The 21704-nt window shown below is 38.0% G+C and overlaps 1 long non-coding RNA gene across 3 annotated transcripts in view; it reads right to left on the bottom strand.

Moving 5' to 3' along the window:
• Positions 1 to 21704, bottom strand: part of LOC112644831 (uncharacterized) — a 44749-nt gene that overhangs the window by 11097 nt on the left and 11948 nt on the right. For 2 of the 3 annotated variants that reach the window (XR_004811188.2, XR_003126789.3), the window contains exons 2-3: positions 15746 to 15905; positions 73 to 185 (exon numbers count right to left, since the gene is read on the bottom strand). This is a non-coding gene — a long non-coding RNA (uncharacterized LOC112644831). Of the gene's footprint in view, positions 1 to 72; positions 186 to 1715; positions 1825 to 15745; positions 15906 to 21704 lie in introns of all 3 variants that reach the window. The other variant, XR_007401718.1, reaches the window with a different exon arrangement.

The following is a 21704-nucleotide window of genomic DNA, read 5'->3' as shown; positions in this document are numbered from 1 at the left end:
CTCTCCCAATTTCTCTGTCCCCCAGCAGATGCTCTCTAATAAAAGCAAAAAATATGTACAAATAAAACATACCTGTGTTCCTTAGTGTCAGTTCACCACTATCTCCAGAACTTTCTCAGGTCTGTTTGATTTTCTGGTCCTCTTCACCTTCATCAGCCTGGGGAGCTCGGGGAAATGCTTCCTTCCTAAGGATTGTGAGGTTAGTAGAGATTTTACTGCCTTTCAGAAGATTTTTGGAATATGCTTTTTACTCTCTGGTATAGAAATCAGCAAATGGTTTCTGGAGTCCCCTGGACTCGCAATTTTGTTATTTTAGTTCCATGTGGATACTAAACTTTGTGTTAGTTTTTCTTTTTCCCATCTACCTCAGTCCTTTGCTGGTCAAACCATGACAACAGGAAGAATAACTGCCTATCATTAGTCCTCCACCAAAGGTTTGCCCTCTTTGAAATTTTAGTTTCATTCAATACTGCTGTTTCCACCTATATCTCCTGCCTCCAAACACATAACTTTTTATAACTTATTCCATTTTTCCTACTTATTAGTGAGAGTGTGCCATGAGTAACTCCCTCACCCAGGAACACACATTTCTATCCTAATTATTTTCAAGAAAGGCTAAATCTTAGATCAAAACACAGAATCTATCATTTGATTACAATGTTAAGTTTCCACATTTTTCCAGTGATTTTTTTAAACGATTTATTTATTTATTTATTTATTTATTTATTTATTTGGGAGAGAGAGTGTGTGAGCACAAGAGGGGGAGATGCAGAGAGAGGGAGAGAGAGAATCCTCCAGCAGACTCCATGCCGAGCACAGAGCCTCACCCAGGGATCCAGCCCAGAACCCTGAGACCATGATCTGAGCTGAAATCAAGAGCCAGCTGCTCAACAAACTGAGCCACCCAGGTGCCCTGGTAGCTGAATATACTAAATACACTAAAGAAATTCTCTCTCGTTCTCAAATATTTCTGAGGTTATTCTTAATTTTGATTGTTCTTTATTGAAACATCCCTTATGCTTTATCTCCTCGGCCTTTCATGTTTCTCTCACATTGCAGACTTTCTGTTCTGGACACAGACAGAAGGAGAAGATTAAAAGCGTCATAACCCACTCCTCCTGGACGTGATTTCAAAGCTACTGCCATACCACACCCATTGGCATCTTTTCAGCCTGAGGTTCTGGTTTTATAAGTAAATTATTATTACATTTCTTATGACCTGTGAGCCACAAAAACAGCTGCTTTCATTTTCTTAGAAAAACATATAAAATTTAAAATACAAAAATAACTCCCAAATTTATTAAGTTTTCTGTTTGTATTATTTTACTAGAGTGAGTAAGTTCAATACATGGTGAGTAAGTTTGGAAAAATTAAATATTTAGTATAGCATGTTACATGCAGGTTTATTGCTATACGTGAAAAACATGTATGCACACTGAAATGTAAAGAAAAAATTTTCATTAATAATAAAATTTTTTGAAAAGTTTATTATTCAGCACTATAGTGCCTCAGAATCATCAGCTAACTTATTCATACAACAAATATTTATCAAATGCTTTATTCAGAACCTCACTTGATATCATACTATTCAGAAGTCCCAATTAATGGAGATTATAGTTGATGGAAAAGGTGATCAGCAGTCATTTATTAATGCATTTTGAAAATAGCATAGAAAGTTATCTAAAATAGTTAAAGAATCCAAAATTGAGGGATACCTGGGTGTCTCGTTTGCTTAAGCATCTGACTCTTGATCTCAGCTCAGGTCTTGATCTCAGGATCATGAGTTCAAGCCCCGTATTGGGCTCCACACTGGGCATGAAAACTCTTTTCAAAACAAAGAATCAGAATTTGGATTATCTGAGTCAGAAATAAAAGGATATTAAAAATGTAATATGAACTGCTCACAACTCCAATTATCTCTATTAAAGTGTGAGCAAATATAAGCCAAAAACAGTTTATCTATTTAATGTATCATATACATCGATTAAAAAACAACTGCTCAGTTAAAAGCAAATATCATAAATAACAAGAAATAGGATCAATAATACCAATATCTAGTTGTCTACTCTATACTAACATATATTTCATGCTATGAAGTTTAGAAAAAAATATGTCTTCGTATGCACTATAAGAAAGGCCATAAAATCTTTAGCAAACAGGAAAAATGAAGTCTTTGATGTGTTCATTATTAAAAACTGCAGCAGGAGGGAGCCTCGCCTGCGAGGCGCTGGACTGGCTCCCCGGCTGGAACACATCGAGCCAGCAGCAGGGCACTCATGAATTTGAATCCAGTTTCAGCCACGGCAGCACCAAGGAGATTCTAACTGGCAAGGCGGGCTGTGTCTCCCCACCGTGCGATCCCTACAGGGTAATTCCCTCACACCTTTACATCCCTTCTGGAACAGCCGTGCCACCTGCCCGGCAGCTGTTCCACGCTCAGCAACGCCCGTGGCTGTGGTACCTGCAAGCTGTGGGGACAGCGAAGCCTCATCACCAGCACTTCTGTTCAGTCTGTTCCCAATGATAAATAAAACATATTTAGGTTGGGATATGAACGTCCACTCGGGAAAGCCTATCCAATGGGATCTGCAATCCAAAGATGGACCTCAAGTTTCAGTTCTGCAGTTGACTAATGTTGGTATCTTGAAAATCGTAGAGTATAGGACCATCAACCGAAATAGGACAAACACTGGAATGTGCACCCAGTTCAGTCCTGGGTGGGAACCTGGTCCCATCAGTCTAATTTGGCAGTCTCTTTTTGCTCAAAGATCAAGAAACCTGAAATAATATAGAATTTCCTTGTCAAAAAAAAAAAAAAGAATTTCCTTGTCTATAAGGTTTAAAAGTTTCTTTCTAATTATAAAAAGTTATTCATGGTTATTGGAAAATATTTGGGGTATGTTCCCTCTATCCCTATAGTGGGGAGAGTTTTAATCAAGAAAAGATGCTGTATTTTGTCAAATGCTTTTCCTGAGTCTATTGAGAGGATTTTTTGGTTCTTGTCATTTCTTTTATTAATGTGATGTATCACGTTGATTGATTTGAAAATATTGAATTGCCCTTGCAGCCCAGGAATAAATCCTACCTGGTCAGGGAAATAAGTCAATCAGAGAAAGACAATTATTGTATGGTTTCACTCATATGAGTAATATAAGAAACAGTGCAGAGGATCACAGGAAAAGAGGAAAAACTGAATGGGAAGAAATCAGAGAGGAAGACAAACAATGAGAGACTCTTAATGCTAGTAAACAAACTGAGGGTTGCTGGATGGGAGGTGGGTGGAAGGATGGGGTAACTGGGTGACAGGCATTAAGGAGGGCATGTGATGTGATGAGCCCCGGGCGTTGTATGCAACTGATAAATTACTGAACACCATTCATCTGAAATAAATGATGTATTATATGCTGGCTAATTGAATTTTTTAAAAAAAAGAAAAGAAAATTTGGGGGGAATGCAAAATGATTTAGATGAAAATATATGTCCTTCAAAGCCCTAACTCATTCCATAAATGAGGAGTTACTGTCTTGATACATTTATTTCCAAGGTGCTTCAAGTTCATTTCTTTATCATTTTAGCATAGCTTTCTACATTTGACAGATTTGTAATTAACAACATCAAAGTCTGAGTGTGACAGCATATAGAAAGTAGGAATGATGATTTGATTTTGTTCAGGTGAGCCTCTGCGTTAGCTGAAGGAACTAAGGGTTAGGGTTAGGGTAAGGGTTAGGGTTAGGGTTAGGCAGAGTTACTACATATCCCTGGCGCTGTCAGCAATAACTTATCTTTTGGAGGACTATGAATTTATGGTTAAATCCATAAAAATTTAAGGAGATAAAATAAGATAAATGAAGGTAGATCAATAGTTTCACAGTTATCAACAGAGCTGCAGTATAATTATATTCTAGACATCTACACCCTTAATGAACTTCTGATAAGAAGCTATGGATTAATAGTCCATATTAACTTAGGCAGAGCTGCAGAAGAAAATCTGCATTTATAATTGTGTCGCTTTTGCCTGTTTTGCAGAATTCTATTCTAGACTGAAGTGCACTATAAAAAGATACATCTGTAATCAACCACCATTGAGAAGAAACACGAAAGAAACTACCTAATTTACATAACAAGATCAATAACAAAAAAATCAAAAGATATGACAAGAATTTTGTGGAGTAATGTAAAAAGCCTACATGAGGAAAACTTCCATTCGATACAAGATAAGTCTTTTTTGTTCTATTGATTCCATTTATTTTTAGTGATGATACCTAATGCTTTGAAATTTCAAGTGATATTTAAGAACCTTTAAAAAAGGATATACAACTTCCATCTGTAACAAACATGACATAAGTTAAGATCTACAGCTCTCAAAGTACATTTCAGTAAACGTATTTCCTTCCTGGGCTGTGTCCATAGCCAGGGATTTACTGAACTTTAGACCCGAAGTGTATCAGCAGTGGCAGTACAATTTAAAAGGCATGTGTTATTTAACAGATATTTTATGATAACTATTTCTTTTCATCTCCATAAGAGCTCTAAAAAGAAGATACAAGTATTTCCATTACACAAGCAAGACAGCTATTCCTAAAATCTGAGGCAAGTTCCCTTACTGGAGCTCTGCTTCCAGGCAATGAACTCAGGTCTGCATGTTCCAAAGTCCATATTCTTACTTTCCACTGCCATTGGTACGTTGACCTAATAAAATAGTCCAGAAAATAGGAAAGGAGAGTGGAGATCTTTTACCTTTGCTCCTATGTTCTTTAAATCCTAAAGAAGATTTTGTTTTTGTTGGATTCTTACTACTTAATCTCTCAGATTGGAATTATAAATGCAGACTTCTTATCTTCATTATGAAATTACAGACAGCTTGTAAGCAGAATCACTAATTCTACATTGTATCTCTTAACGTACCTAGAACTAAGATGACAAAAGAATGGACACAATCACGGAGAAGTCTTTCAAGAAATATGGTCAGAAGGGAAAAGGAATTAATAATAATTTGGCCTAGAAAATCTGTTCTAAACAATAGATTTTGAATAGAGTCAGTGTAATTAAAATATTAGCTATTCCTAAATTAATACATTTAATGTGATCCCAATTACAACTCCGAAAGTTTTTGATTTGCCTTTTCCGTTTTAGTGAGTAGTGAGGTCTTTTAGTAAAGCAAATTCTGAAGTTCACATGGGAAAATAAACAAAAAAATTTTAGTAAGACTGAATAATGGAGTAGTAGAGAGTGACAGTGCCTACCAGGTAGTAAACATTTACCTCTCTCCTAAATGAAAAATGCATTCATCTCATCCCAGCATCTCCCAAAGTCTTAACCCATTCTAGCATCACCTCTAAGTCCCAAATCTCATCCTCTAAATACTCTACATCAGGCATGGGTATGGCTCTGGGTGGGGGTCATGCTCAGAAGGACTTTTTATCCATGAATCCATGAAACTAGAAAATTGCTCTCTCCTTCCAGAATAGAACAATGGGGCAAATACAGTATAGACTTTCCCATTTCCACAGAGGGAAACTGGAAGGAATAGAGAGGTCACCAAATGAGTCCAAAGTCAGCAGAGCAAATTCTGTTAAGGCTCAGAAGATCCTCTGAGGCCTGACACCCTGTCCCTAGGGCCCTCAGGAGTGGTCCTGTTGGCCCCTGGCTCTAAGCCTGTCTCTCTGGCCTCTGTCTCCATGTCCACGTATCTGTGTTTGGAGTCTTTCTTCCTTGTTACTGAAGGACAGCCCATGTTTGTCACCAAGGAGCTCTGCAAGCCCCCTTCCTGCTTATAGAATCCCAGAAGTTTGATAGCTTCCCTTCATTTCTTCCGGTCTCTGTTCCTTCCAGAGAAGCTGATGCAACATTCCCAAAAACCTTGTTGGTCTGTGGTATATGTCATGCGGACCCACAACATTAGATCCTTCCTGCAAAACCACATCTCTTTTCCTGGCTCAGCTGAGATGGTTGAGTGGATTCACCGGGCCCCTACCTAATCTCTTCAACAGAAGGCTGCCCTACAGCGTTGCCCTTGGCCCTCCCTCTGGATCCTACTTCCCCAGCCTGTGAATGGCCTTCTGTTTCCATCCTTTGTAAATGCAATTGGCTTGGAACCTTCCAGTCAAGTGCTACTTCCTCTTTGCCTAGTCACCCCCTCCTCAATTTATCTTCTTCCTCACACATTTTGCTACAGGCAGAATGGAGCTCTGTTTGGAAATCTCTGCTAACTATCCACATTCATCTTTTGTAAATTCTGTTTTCCACCAAACAAAAGAACACAATTCAGTTGAGTTTTCTAGCTTTGTAATAAAGATGACCTTTTCTCCAATTTCAGATAATATGTTCCTCCTTTCTTTTTCAGATCTCACCAGAAACACGTTTAACATTTGTATTTCTGCCAAGATTCTGTTCTTCAACAGACGGATGTTCATGATGAGAAACTTTCTCTGCAATGTTTCTTCCTGAGCTTTCATCAGAATCGCCCTTAACATCCATACTTCTTTACCAATTCCGAAGCCACTTTCCTTGGGTGCTGCCATAACAAATTGTCACAAACTCAGTGATTTAACAGAAATGTATTCTCTCTACAGCTCTGGAAGCCTGAAGTCCAAAATGAACCTTCTGGTGTTCCTTCTGGGGACTCTAAGATAATCATTTGCTCCACACTTGTCCCCTGGTTTCTGGGGGTTGTCTGCAATCCTTGGCATTTCTCGAACTGTCAATACATTGCTCCAATCTCTGCCCATGTCTTCACATGGCATTCTCTGTGCCTCTGTGTGTGTCCTTTTCTGTGTTTTACAAGGACGATCTCATTTGATTTAGCACCCATGCTAATCTAATGGGATCTCATCTTGATCTTTATTGTAATTATATCTGTAAAGCCAATAAAGACACAGTCTGAGGTTCTGGGAGGACCTGAATTTTGAGGGCCACTATTCAACCCACAAGAGTAAATTTTATTTCAAGCAAACTATTAGTAAACAAACAAACAAGCAAACAAAAAATGTGTCCAGAGCTTGCCCATACAAAATAGCATTAAGGCTTGTTTCTCCTGCTGGAATTCTCTGAGTTCCTCTAGCCTGATTTGGCCCGATGTAAAGTCATGTTATCCCCATAGTGATTTAAATTGATCCTTCTTTTCTGTTAGGTGAATTAGAATTTTTGTCTCATTTGATCCCAGTATTAAATTTTCTTTTTGATTCAGCTGGCTTCTGAAGTGATAACTTCACAGTGTTGAACATACAGATGCTGTTGTATACATCAGAGTGTATGGCCCCCTGAGGGGTTTCTGGGAATTTCCCAGGAATCTTAGCAACAAATCTCATTCGTGTTCTCATACCATAGTTCCTGGACTGTTCACACTGTTATTTCCTAGACTCCAGCTCCTTCTACCAATTTGTTCTATTCATTGACATATAAAGTCTAATTTCTCCCTCTCTTACTCTCTCTGTGGCATAAGGAATACCTGTACCCCACTTCTCCCTCTTGCAGTGCTGATGTGACTGGACTGTTCACTGAAGCAGGCTTCCAGCCCTCCTGCCTATTTCTCCTCAGATTTTTCAGTTATGAAAATATTCTTCTTATCACAGACCTTATTATGAGGTCCTAAATAACACTTGTAGCTTCAGTAAAGCTGATTTAAAAAAAAAAAACAAACCTGTAATTTCTCAATGTTTCATGAAATAAGGAGCTAATTGTTTTAATGATTCCAATATAAGTTGCATCTTATTTCACTGTGTTGATACTAATGTTAATGTCACGTGGTGGTTGTTTTCTGATGCAAAATCAGTTTTAGGAAACGTTTTTTGTGGTCAAGGGTATAGAAACAGCTTTGGACACCAAATCCTTTAGATCTCTGTCTTTCTTCAATTACCTGGCTGTGTACATACAAATATCAAAATGAAACCACAGGGGCTCCTGGGTGGCTCAGTTGGATGAGTGGCCAAATCTTGATTTCAGCTCAGGTCACAATCTCAGGTTTGTGAGATCAAGCCCTGCATCAGGCTCTGTGCTGGGCATAGAGCCTACTTAGGTTTCTCTCTCTGTCTCTCTGTCTCTCTCTCTCCTTCGGCCTCTCCTCCTGCTCTCTTTCTCTCTCTTCCACCTTCTCTTAACAAAGAAAAAAAGGGGGGGGGGGGCGACCACAAAAGTCATGTATTGCATTAATCTGCTTCCAGACTCAAAGTTCTATTCTTTTATCCCAACCAGAGTTGTTACCATCTTGTTCAGTGCCAAATGAGCCTTGATAATATACATTACTATCAATGCAGGCTCTATGTGGAATTCCCTGAATATGAAGGGTGCTACAAACCTTCTTATTTCCGTGAAAGCAGTATCAATGGTGCTTGATGCATAAACAAAGTATGTGTGTATTCAACTTTGATGCAAGTTGAAAGATGTGAAAAGAGGTGAAATTGGTAGAGCATCAAATGAAATAAAATATAACAGTTTAATGTAACTACTAGTAGGATCCTACTCTACAGTAGTTGTAGATCAAAGATGTATATGAGAATTTAGAGCAAAAATGAGTGGTTTTGGTTTTGAGCTGGTAGAGTAATTGTTGGAAAGACTCCTATAATCATCATATCATAGAGGCATCATCCCCACCATGTGCCACCCACATTTGTCCTATTATATGAAAGAAAAAATAAGCCTCTAATAAAAAAAAATTAATTGTTTTAGAGCTACTATTTCTTGCAGTGCAAAACAGATCCTAATTAGTTCACTGCCATTCTTTGCTTCCCTTCCAAGAATAGTTCTTCAGCTTGCATAGTAGTTACTGAAAATGTCAATATAATTTTGCTATAATTCTTCCTGAGATGTATAGAGATAAAACCAATCAACATTACATTGTATAATTGTGTGCAATTTTATTTAAAATAGTCATGCTAAGCAGTATGTTCTATATTCTCATATAAAACATCAATAAAACAAGTTTCATGCAATTAAAAGTCAAAAAACATATTAAAAACTAAATAAATATTCATCGGTGGGTGGTAGGTGGAAGAAATTGGTAAACTTCTCATTTTTCAGTTCAAATAAATAAATTTTTAAAAAGTAATAAAGGGGGAAATTGCCTTAAAATTGTTTCTACCTATAACTTTTAAATAGCTTTAGTTGGGCTAAATTAGAATAGTAAAAAACTTGGAACCCTCCTGATTAAAGTATTTTTTAAAAATTCTGAATAAGTATTCATTTGCTTGTGATTTTCATATATCAGCAGGTTTGGATTCATTAATTGCAAAAACGCTATTGAACTGGTGCGATCTGAAAATATTCAAGGAAGAACCACAGTTCAAAGGAAAAGTACTTTTCTAAGCAGTGGTCTTCATTTTATCCTTTCAAAAGACAATGGTATTTGGTACTTTTCCCCCTCGTGATGTGTGGCGATGTAATATCAAGTTAGATATTTCACAGTCATGGTGACAATATGCTCAAGTATGTGTGAATGAAGTAGCAGCACTGTATGGAGCTAGATCTCACAACTGAAAGGCTAAGCTATTTTACTTTTCTTTCTGTGTTGTCACTGTATGGAGAAGGGCATTTTGGCACATTTGGCCACATGTTTCACAATGAAAACACAAACTAAATTCTTTTTAGAATAATAAGATCATTTAAAATATGGACCATAAAAATACAAATACAAATGAAATGAAATGAAATAAAATGTGGACCATAGACACATCTCAGTTTGCATAAAGAACATAACTCAGCTTTAACAGTTATACCCATGAGTGTATGTGAAGAAGCACAGGGCAGAATGGAGGATGGTGGAAGCTCAGATTTATTTTTTTCAGCCCTTCTCATTCTGCTCCCCCCCCTCCAAAGAAGCCAAAGTAGACCTACTGTGCAAAAACCTTTCCATGGATAAAGGTGGTTACTACATAATGACAAAAGATTCAATTGACCAGGAAGATCCAACTATGAAGGTATATGCACCTAACACTGTCTCAAAATACATAAGGTGAAAATTAACAGAACCATGGGTACAAATGAGCACATGAGGATACTGACCACAACAACCACAACAAAACAGGCAAGAGATAAGCTTCAAATTCTGACAATTCTAACTGAAATATTGTGGAAAAGAAATGTTCTCTGAAAAGGAAAGATATTTGAAAGCCAAAGGGGAAAACATATAAAAGAATGAAGAGGATATGGCATAGAAGAGGGGTAAGACCAAGGGCTGATCAGAGGGAAATTAGAAGTAAGCAAGGCAACCTTTACTTGGAGGAGGATGGACTTTAAGATGTGGATAGGAAAAAAATTCTTAAGGATTGCAGGAAACTGACCCAGGATAAAGTGAGTATGTCTTGCGATGGGTCTATCTAAATGTAGACAAAATCCAGAGCAGGAGAGAGACAGTCTTTCCCAAGAGAATGCCCTGGCAGGAGGAAACCCAGCAACACATACTCTCTGAATGATTCTGAATGATTCAAAACAAAAAGAGTTGGAATTAGTTGGCTGGAATTATAGGACCAAGATGAAACAGGCAGAGTTAAGAGGAGTGGATTATGACCCTTAGAACAAAGAAAATGAGGAGGAGCAAAAATCTATTCTGAGATTCAGGTCTTTCTAAAACATGCAAGTTTCCAACTGTGGAAAGAAAAATAAAATACAGAGCCAGAAAAAAAAAATAAAAAGCATAGAAAATGTGATGGTAAACTGGGTGAAGTGAGAATAAGGATTATTTGAGTGTTCCATGATGTTCAGTATTTGGGAAAATTTAGTTGACATCAGATTTTTAAGAAATTTTGAAAATGTTAGGGAAAAAATTTCCAGAACAAACTCATTTCATTCAACAACATTTATTAAGGTTTTGTTCATATGGCTGACTTAGTTTTGGGGTGCACACCAATAAATAACAGCACTTCCCTGTCTAAGATGGAAGTCAGACATGTAAATAGTCAGAATTCTGAAATGTTTTGTGATCTGCAAATGCCAGCGAGGAGAGGTAAGTTTTTGTTATGGCACAAAGATTCCAAAGATCTTACCAGTTACAGAACAAAAGTTATTTCTTATTCATATGTCAAGTGTAGGTAAACAAGGACAAGTAGACAGGACTTCATTCAACTGATAAGAAAAGATTTAACGTCCAGTGATTTTTTTTTAACATTACCTGTCATTGAGAAAGGTGGCATTTGTCTAAAAATCACTTTCTGAGAGCTTTGTCCTGCAATGTACGAAGGCGTGTAACAACAGCTCAATAGAAGTAAATTATGTGCTTCAAAATAAAATTGGTTTGAATATTTAGATGAAGAGAACACAGTCTGCTTTTAAACTTTAAGGGAACACATCCTGTCTATAAAAAGAAGCAAGGGGTCCCAATGGACATTTACCACAACCATCATCTTGGCATTAGAAATATGTCAAGGAATAATCTTTTTTTAAAAGCTGTAGAAATCCAACTTTAATGTCCTAAAACAAAGGAAAAAAAGAGATCTTTCTCTTTTCTCTGCTTCCTTCTGTAAGTGTGCTTTATTATTAAGCCTTTGGTTGGAATGGCTTTTTTGTTCCTTCAGTGAATGTGGCCAGCTAAGGTTATGTGTTTTTGTTCAGGAGATGAATCAGATGGGAGTGGGGAAGTGAAACATTTTAGTCCCATTTCAAATTCCTTGGGGAGAATTCCAGTCATTCTGCCTGGGGTCAGGTGTCAACTAAAAGTATCACACCTCCTGTGAGGATCATGGGGATGGATGGGGTTGCAGAAAATTCATGGATGAAGGAGGTGAAAATTTTCCCGCAGAAAGCAAACAGAATAACAAATAACTGAGAAGGTGGCGGGGAGACAGTACCACCACCCAGTAGAGAGGGTGAACTGTCACAGCATTAGTTATGTCTTTGGAAGCTTCCTTGCAATAAGCCAGGGCAGGGGTGGGGTGTGGGGCGGATAGTAATAGAGTAGGGATTACTGTGAGACCCAGGGTCTCCTCCTCCTCTCCTGGGGGGAGCTTGAGATCTAATTTCATCAGTATTCCTTCTGTCAGCAGGACATGGACACCCCTTCCCTGCCTTGACTCTCCTCTGTCTCCTGCTCCTAATTGGGCACATGGACCTGAATTTTGCCCATTGCTTCCCATTGCATAGTATATCTCCTTGATGCTTTAACTTTTAATTTTAAATTCAGAATATATTTTCTTGCCTCCTAAAATCACAGATGATCCCAGGATTTATCTAAATAAATCAGAAAGAAGATTTTCATCGACTCAGGAATGCTCTTGTTGGCATCCAACACCATTATGGCTTATTCTGAAATCTGAAAAACGTGATGATATCTAGCCTTTGTCTAACAGGGAGCTAAGTAACTCTGCAATGGAACAAAATTCTAGCTATTTAGCGTGACTGTTCTTGTTTAAATTGTTCCCAGAACTTTGGTTTTACTGGTGTTTTCTCACTGCTTTACCCCATTCTAGCTGAAGATTATTCATGAATGATGAAAAGAAGCAAGCATGAAGCTTGGAGGAGATGCTCAAGAATACATAAAGAAAGCAAAATATTTGCATTATTGCTTTTTTTTTCATTTTGTTTTTTACATTCAGTATTTAAAGTAGACTTCTTACAGAGAGAAGGGCAGCAAAATGCAACCACTTTTACAGCTAATTTGCAAATGGAAAGTGTTAATTAAAATTTGAGGCTCTCAAAGTTTCTAATTAGCCTGTAAAATTCATTCTGCTATTGGGATTTCAGTTTTTATTTCTTTTCCTGGTTGTATCTCTAATTATAGACTATAAGCTAAAAGGATTTTTTTTTTATATTTCACAAGAGCATTATAAAAGAAAACCATCAAAGTTTTAAAAATATAAAAGGCTTCCTAAGATTTGGTTGATACAAATACTGTTAGATAATTTGGCTTCACTGTGAAGTGAAAACTTCTAACAGAAATGATTGAGCTTATACTTTATGAATTGGAATTTAGGGAAAATAATCTCAAACATTGATAAAGTTTATCTAAACCATGGACATAATTCCATCTGTTGGCAATGATATCATACAATTTCCATATTAATTTATTATCTAAATGGTACAAGAATATGACAAAAAGTGTGAGTCAGCACTCTATTTTTTAAAAGATTTATTTATTTGAGAGAGAGAGAGAGAGAGAGAGAGAGATCAAGCATTGGGGGAGGGATAAAAGGAGAGGGAGAGAGGGAATCCCAAGCTGACTCCCCATTGAGTAAGGAGCCTAATGCAGGGCTTGATGTCACAACCCCAAGATCATGACCTGTGGCAAAATCAAGATCCAGATGCCTAACTAACTGAGGCACCCAGGTGCCCCATTCACTTTTTGAATACATGTACAGGATTGGTGTTTTAGGATAACTGTCCTGCATAGTAAGTAAGAAGTTGAAATTATGGAAGAATCAGAAATTAAAACAACAGCAATTCATTGACCAGCCCCCATATATACCAAGAACTTAATTAAGGTCTACCTGTCACAGCAATCCTGAAGGTTACATCTTTATTTTTTACCACATACAAAAATACATAGCTAATATATTATACAAAGCTAGTAGGTGTATATATATATATATATATATATATCCTAAAGTCACCCTATTTTAGTGTACAATTCAGTGATTTCTAGTAAATTAGTAGAGCTGTGCAACCACTCCCATATTCCAATTTTATTTTATTTATTTATTTTTTTTATTTATTTATGATAGTCACAGAGAGAGAGAGAGGCAGAGACACAGGCAGAGGGAGAAGCAGGCTCCATGCACCGGGAGCCCGACGTGGGATTCGATCCCGGGTCTCCAGGATCGCGCCCTGGGCCAAAGGCAGGCACTAAACCGCTGCACCACCCAGGGATCCCCCATATTCCAATTTTAGAACATTTCCATCACCACATAAAGATGCCTCATGCTCATGTGCCCTCAGTTTTCATTCCCAATCCAAGCCTAAGCAATCACTAATGTACTTTCTGTCTCTATAGGCTTGCCTTTTATGGACATTTCATATAAATGGAATCTCACAATCTATGCTTTTTAAAAGTTTACTTAGCATAATATATTTTGTGGTTCATCTTTGTTGCAGCATGGATGGGCATTTGGATTATTTCTACTTTTGGGCTGTTACGAATCATGCTGCCATGAACATTCATGCACAAGTCTCTGTACAGACACCTATTTTCATTTATCTTGATGGATATTCAGGAAAGTAATTGCTGGGTTATATAGTAAATTTACCTCTTCATTTTCAAATAAGTGACAGATTGTTTTCCACAGTGGCTGCACCTTTTTATATTCCCATGAGCAATGAATGAGGGTTCCAATTTCTCCACAGCCTTTCCAACACTTGTTTCTGACTGTCTCTTTAATTATTTGCCATCCTTGTGATTGTGAAGTGGCATTTCCTTGTGGCTTTCATGTGCATTTCTGTGATGGCTAATAATATTGATAATCATGCCATGTGCTCGTTGGCCATTTGATATACGTCTTCTCTGGTGAAATGTCTATTCAAAATTTTAGCTTATATTTTGTTGCATTTTGGTCTTCTGATAACTGAGCTGTAAGCTTTTAAAAGATATTTGAGATGTATGTAATTTATCATACATATGCTTTGAAAATCTTTTCTCCCCATCTGGGACTCATTTTTCACTTATTAATGGTGTTCTTGAAGTTCAAAATATTTGAATTTTTATGAATGTAAATTGATCTTTAATCACTTGTGTTTTTGGTGTTGTATTAAGACTTTGACTAACCTAAGGTCCCTACTTACTGAAAGAGGAAACTGAGGCCTCATGAGGTCAAGGAGACACTTGAGTGCAAGAGTGTCTCCTACGCCACGTCTCACTGCCAGCAGCATGAATTCAGATGACTGATGTCTTACACCGGGCCTGTGATGTCCCTGACAGTGGAGGTATTCTGAGTGACACAAGTACACAAAGAAAGAACAGACATATCTTCCTGGAAAATTCTCTTCTAGCTTTCTCTGTATAACTTGAAAGAAAGGTTCTATAAGCAAATACATATTATAAGAAAGTTTCTGATGATCATTTAATCATCCTAAAGTAAAATGAACAATGCTTTTCTTTGACTTTAAGATCTAAAAAATATACATTTAATAAAAAATTGGCTTTTAAAAAGTTTTAAAAATCTTCTATATAAAGCAAATCCTAAGGCTGGCTGGGTGGCTCAGTCACTTGAGTGGTGGACTCTTGATTTTGGCTCAGGTCATGATCTCAGGGTGATGGGATCAAGCCCCTCATTGGGCTCTGCGCTCAGTGTAGCATCTGCCTCTCTCTCTCTCACTCTCACTCTCTCTCTCACTATCCCCCTCTCTCTTTCTCCTCTCTCTCTCTCTAAAATAAATAAATCCTTTTTAAAAAGTTCTGTAGGAAAACCAGGAGATGAATTATTAAATTTAAAGTAATCAAAAATTTTAACTGGATTACTCAAATTAGAAAAATTGACTATTATAATGTGCCAATAATTAAGGCTAGTCACAGTGTTATGTGGGTTTAATGTTAAACCTAACTAAAGAAATGTTGTGAAGAATAAATTGAGGAGACTAGCTCATGTTGTGAATTCAGAGAGCACTTCAAAAATGTACTTGTGGCAGGCAGCCTCTAAGGTGATCCCAATGACCCCTATCTGCTTGTATTCCCACCCTGTGTAATCCTCCCACTTTTTAAATATAGGCTAGACTTACCAACCAGCTTCTAAGAAACAGTATATAGCAGAAGCATATATAGAGAGATCACTTTCAAGATTGGGTGACAAAATGACCTTGGCAACCACCTTGCCCTCCCTCTTTTGCTCACTTGCTCTGGAAGATGCCAGCTGCCATGTTGTAAGCTGCCCTATGGACAGGCCCACGTGGTAAGGCCCTGGTGTCTCTTGCCCACAGCTCAAAAGGCCTAGGCGAGGGAGTGCCAGTCACTGGCCCTGGAGAGTGATCAGGTCTCATCCTCATCTATGAACCTACAGAAAAAAAAAAAAAAAAAAAAAAAAAAGAAATCCTTTAAGTCAATACGATTTTTGGATAAACCAGATATTCAAATTAAGTTGACATCAGTCACACCAGGAGAGAGTGAGATGATTTTTAAGTGTCCTGTCATTATCCAAGCATATTACAGGTAAGGTCTAATGAGAAAATGCTATCAGCAGCAGCCATCAGTGCATTAACCTCTGTGGGGATGAGTGAGCTCTGATTCTGCCGTGATGACATCAGACTCAAGGCAACACCTGGCATCTTCATTATTTGAGGCTTGCACAAAGACATCTTGTCCATTCAAACTGTTCATTCTCAATTCTTGATGCACTGACTGTTAGAGTTAAGGTGTTGATTTATATTCTTATGACCAGAACTAGTTTAGCAAAGGGTACAGTTTAAAATCAAGCAATTAAAGGGAGTGAAATTTCTTGTAACTTATCTCTCTTTAGTTATGTTATCATGAATGACTCTAATGACTCAGTGTGAAGAGCATCACAATAATAAGGATGGAAATAAACAGGGAATTTTATAAAGCAGCACTTCTCAAAGTGGGCTTCATCTTTTATTTGAAAAGCAAATTCCCTGTCTCCACCCCCAAACTAGTGGATCAGAAACTCTAGAGACTAGGATTCCAATGTCTTCTAAGGTTTAAGAAACACTGTTCTAGAGCACTTGTTTTCTTTTTTTTGTTTTTGGTTTTGTTTTTGTTTTAAATTTATTTTTTATTGGTGTTCAATTTGCCAACATATAGAATGACACCCAGTGTTCATCCCATCAAGTGTCCACCTCAGTGCCCGTCACCCAGTCACCCCCACCTCCCCTTCCACCACCCCTAGTTCATTTCCCAGAGTTAGGAGTCTTTCATGTTCTGTCTCCTTTTCTGATATTTCCCACTCATTTTTTCTCCTTTCCCCTTTATTCCCTTTCACTATTTTTTATATTCCCCAAATGAATGAGACCATATAATGTTTGTCCTTCTCCGATTGACTTATTTCACTCAGCATAATACCCTCCAGTTCCATCCACGTCAAAGCAAATGGTGGGTATTTGTCATTTCTAATGGCTGAGTAATATTCCATTGTATACATAAACCACATCTTCTTTATCCATTCATCTTTCGATGGATACCGAGGTAGAGCACTTGTTTTCAAAGAGTGGCTTTGTCCTAGAACCAAGAGGGTCCCCAAGACTGGCTAAAAATTGACACTAAAAGCAATAGATAATACTACATGCTTAGTTTTTTATGGACTGCTGAGTATTGAATATTAGTAGATTAAACTGAACCAATTAATGATTAATTAAAATTTATATTCATAACCTAAGGTCAACTATTAGAGTTTATTGACGAAACCAACAACACCTTGTATTTTAGAAATTTGGTTGCAAAACTCTTGCACTAGAAAACAGTGGAAAAGTCCACATTTTTTTCAAGAATGACACTTGGTTGTCAGTGTATCATCAGGGTACATCATGGTGTTGACTGAGGGGCCAGATTCAAAAGGAAGAAATCTGCCTTTGTAGGTATAAACAATGAGGTCATGCATTTAGCAAAACAAACAAAAACACCCCAGTAAATTCGATTTTAAAAATAGTTTATTTTCACATCATTATGAAAGGTTTTCTGAAAGAAGAGGTTGAAGGAGTTTGGGTTGGATGTTTACAACTCATATATTATTGTGGGTTTTTTTAAAATAGTGGGTTCATCACCAATTATAACAACACACATTGTTCTTTATGATCAGGCAGGTCCAAAAACAACCTTCTTTTGCTCCTGTTGAGAGACGGTACTGTGGGAATCTTGCCAGTTCCCAGGTTTTAGAGAAGTTTAGGTGAAGGGAATGAGGATGAGAGCGTACATCTGTGCCTTGAGTTCAAGGTCCGGGAGGACAGAGCCTTGTGTGGAGGGGTGCGGCCCCAGGGGCAGTTCTGATGGCTCAGGACTTGGAAGAACCTGAGTGAGGAGCTCCCAGAAGAAGAAGGGAAGGATTGAAACCAATTTTCCCTTTCTTGCCTAGTGAGGTTGTGAGACTGTCTTCCTATTTCTTCATGCCTCTGAAAACATTCTGATTGTCTGTTTGCTTTTAATTTCTGCTGTAAGAACAACTTTTCCTATCAAATAAAAATGTGAACTGAAAAAATAAATAACTAATGGAAGAGGGGTGAGCAGTGGGAAGGGGATCTGCACAGAATGATCTGTCAGGTTCAGCCCTACCTGCTGCTTTGGTGTCTCAATTCAGTCATGAGGGAGGTCGCATGGCCTCTGAGGTATTTTCCAACTCAAGACATCTTTAATCATCTCTCTTCTCCATGTATTTCAATCCTCCTTATGTTATGGTCAGAAAGACATAGGATTTGATCGCCCAACCCTGAGATCATGACCTGAGCCAAAACCAAGAGTCAAATGCTTAACTGACTGAGCCACCCAGGCACCCCCAGAAAAGGTACTTTTAAGGAGCTAAAATACACATTACTGAAAAGAAAATTAACTCACTCAGAACATATGTACAGTGATCTCAGGGTCATGAAAACCAGCCCTATTTTGGGCTCTGCACTCAGAGAGTCCACTTGAGATTCTCTCTCCCTCTCCCTTTGCACCTCCCACTCATGCTCACTCACTTGCTCTCTCTCTCTCTCAAATAAACAATTACATCTTTTTTAAAAAGTACCCTTTCTGGCTACTGTACATATGCTCCAAGGTTGTTAACACAGAAAGCCACTGGCCTAAAGCCATATACATTTGATCTGATCCATTTCAATTCTGTGGGTTCAGTATTTCTGTCTGTTTGTTAGGGTCACCAGGTTCTAAGAGGCTTTGCCACGGCATCCCAGGGATCAGGTGTGAACACATCATGGCATGAGATCCATATGTATGGAGACAACCAGAGTCCAACTCCAGAAAATGATGCAAAAGGCATGTATCAAAGAAGAAATAGAATTTTTTATTTGCATTTTAGGTTTAAAAACTATCAGAGGTATTTGTATTTGTACTTGGTTTGTTATGAACAGGGTAACAGGGAGTTAAAAGAGAACCACTATTTCAAAAGCTAAAAATCTCACCAAATCCTTAAGATGTTATGAAACAAAGCTCTGGCTCTGGTGTACAAAGCAGCCCCTGGAATGTGTTTTCTGTAACCTGTGTGATACCCTCTAGTGGATAGGGCTCATTTTTTGGTGCTGTTATTGTTTATGTTACTTTTCCCCAGTTTTTTGTTGACATTATTATTTTGCTTTACGTTTTAAGGCTTGCAAAATGATGTAAGTTATGCACAAGATGTAAGAAATAAAAATAAATGAACACCCACGCGTAACCACTCCACCGAGGAAAGAAAACTCATGCATGCCTTTGCAGACCTCTATTGGTCTGTCTCTAATCTCATCCCGTTTATTATTCCCATTGTTCCTCTTTACAGTTTATTGGATATAAATATACTGCTACATAAGATATTGCTTTGATTTGCATATTTTTAAAAGATTTTATTTATTTATTTATTTGAGAGAAAGAGAGGATACAAGCAGAGGGAAAGGCAGAGGAAGAGAGAGAAGCAGACTCCTCGCTGAGCAGGGAGCACGACTCAGAGCTGGGTTCCATGACCCAGGGATCATGACCTGAGCTGAAGGCTTAAACCAACTGAGCCACCCAGGCGCCCCTGATTTGCATGTTTTTGAACTTCAAATAAATGGAATCATACTGTGTGTATTCTTTGACTTGCTTTTTTGGCTCAATATCATGTTTATAATATTAACTCTTATAAAGTTTCATTGCGGTCTATGGTCATTGCTTTATTATATCCCATCATAAAACTATATTAAGCAAATGTATCCATTCTAGTTGATTGGATTGGGTTCTCCCCCACTCCATTTTTGATATTATAATGACAATAACTCTGAATCTTCTTAGAGAGGATTTTGGATATAGGGGCTGTAATTTCTTTAGAGTATATTCAGTGCAATTACTGTGTCCAAAATTTTACACATCTTCATATCTACTAAGCTATGATAAAGTGTCTGCATCCCTAGGAGCAGTTAAAAGACTCAGGAGATCCATGTCACCACTTATAGTTGATAGTGTTGCTCTTTTTAATTGTGTCCAATTTGATGGTTGGGAAATGGTATCTCTCTATGTTTTAATATGCATTTCCTTCATTACTAAGGCAGCAAACAAAGTAAATAATTTTATTTAGACAAACCAAGGAGGAAAAGATAGGAAGGGGCTACCTGTGATGAAGAATTGGCGTGGAGGTCTCCTCTAGAGGGTTGGCTGTATAGACATGAGTGACAAGATGGGCTGTGCCAGGTGGCCAGCTGAGGGAAGGAGCTGCAGACAGAGGGAGTGGCTTCTAGCTCTTCCAAGAGGCAAAACCTTTCCTTTTAAGTGATGTAACTAAATATTCTTAGTTGATAAGTTAGAGACCTGGGAAGACAGTTCTCACGTAGATTAGGAGACTCAAACAGATGGTGTTGGAGAGGAAATAATGCTTAGGGTATTAAAAAAAGAATGGATAAGGAGACATACATGATGCCTGTTTATTCTCTTAATTAGAATCTGAATTTGCATTGTAAGAGAAGGAAAACCACACATAAAAACAAATTTTAAACTCTTTGAGAAGAATTAACGTGACATGAATAATGCAATATTATAAGCTAAAAATAACTATTAAGATCTTTCTAGAGATGGAGAATCAAAAAAAAATTGGGGGGTCCATCAATTTTTAGATCTGTGTGGTTTTGTAGGACGACAATGCCTTGTCTGTGTTAAATCCAGATGAAGCATTTCCAGCCCTTTGGAGATGCCTCCCAAGTTTTATTATATGTAGCTACAACGGATCATTCATTATCTGGAGTGAAAATCAATCCTTGCTTTCCTGCCTTGAATGGTAAGCTGAGTTGAGTGTCACCATTCACTCCTGGAAAAGGACCCACTTATTATTGATCAATGGAGTCCAGAAGGGCCCAGGGAGAACCTTCCTTGTTTTTCCTAGTTAGTCACTTTGCATTCTCCTATGATCAGGTGCCAAGATGGAATCAGGCACATGAGTGATTTGCCAGGGAAATGCCTGCAGAGAATGAAGAAGCAGGAGTAGGAGCAGAAAGCATTCCAAAAGAGATGCAGGTCTGACACCTGAGAAAGGAGATAGGGGATGAGGCAGGATTGGGCAAGAAGAGCCTCAGACTTCAGTGCAGCTCTGAAACAGCCTCTGCCAGGCTGATGGGGAGCTGTAGAGCAAAGGCTATCTACTGGAAAAATCTTGCATCAGGCAGGGAGGGCCTGCTCCACCAACCAGTCATTGACTGGGAGAAACCTGTAGAAAGCATGGCCCCAGAACGAAGGGTTGGGTGGTGGGAAGTGGGGCAAGAAGTCCCAGAGGTGCAGCGGTTGTCACTTTCCCACACCCTTTGCGTTAGGACTGAAAAATGTACCTCCATAGTTGCCTCACTGAGAAATATAAGTTTATTAAACTTGTCACATCAAGATGTTTACAGTCTTCAATGTCTCCATAACAATTAAATATCATGAATACATCTGGGCTTCTAAACTGTGTTCTTGTCTATCAATTATGACACACAAGAGTATCTTACTGGTGTTCCTAATGATACTGAAATGAAATAAGGATTATTTGCCTGGCTCAAGGGATTATTTTTTTTTAAACTTTGCTTTGTTTACAAACAAATTAAAACCACATTTTTTTTTAATTTGCAAGTTAAACTGATATAGAGACATCTGTTGGTATCCCGTAGCTTCCTTTCTCTATTTATCTATAAGTACAGTGATTCTCTTTTGTGTTCCT

Source organism: Canis lupus, chromosome 1, assembly GCF_003254725.2.
Source record: "Canis lupus dingo isolate Sandy chromosome 1, ASM325472v2, whole genome shotgun sequence".
Classification (NCBI taxonomy): domain Eukaryota; kingdom Metazoa; phylum Chordata; class Mammalia; order Carnivora; family Canidae; genus Canis; species Canis lupus.
The sequence above is the reverse complement of the archived record's forward strand: the minus strand, read 5'-3'. Positions and strand labels throughout refer to the sequence as shown.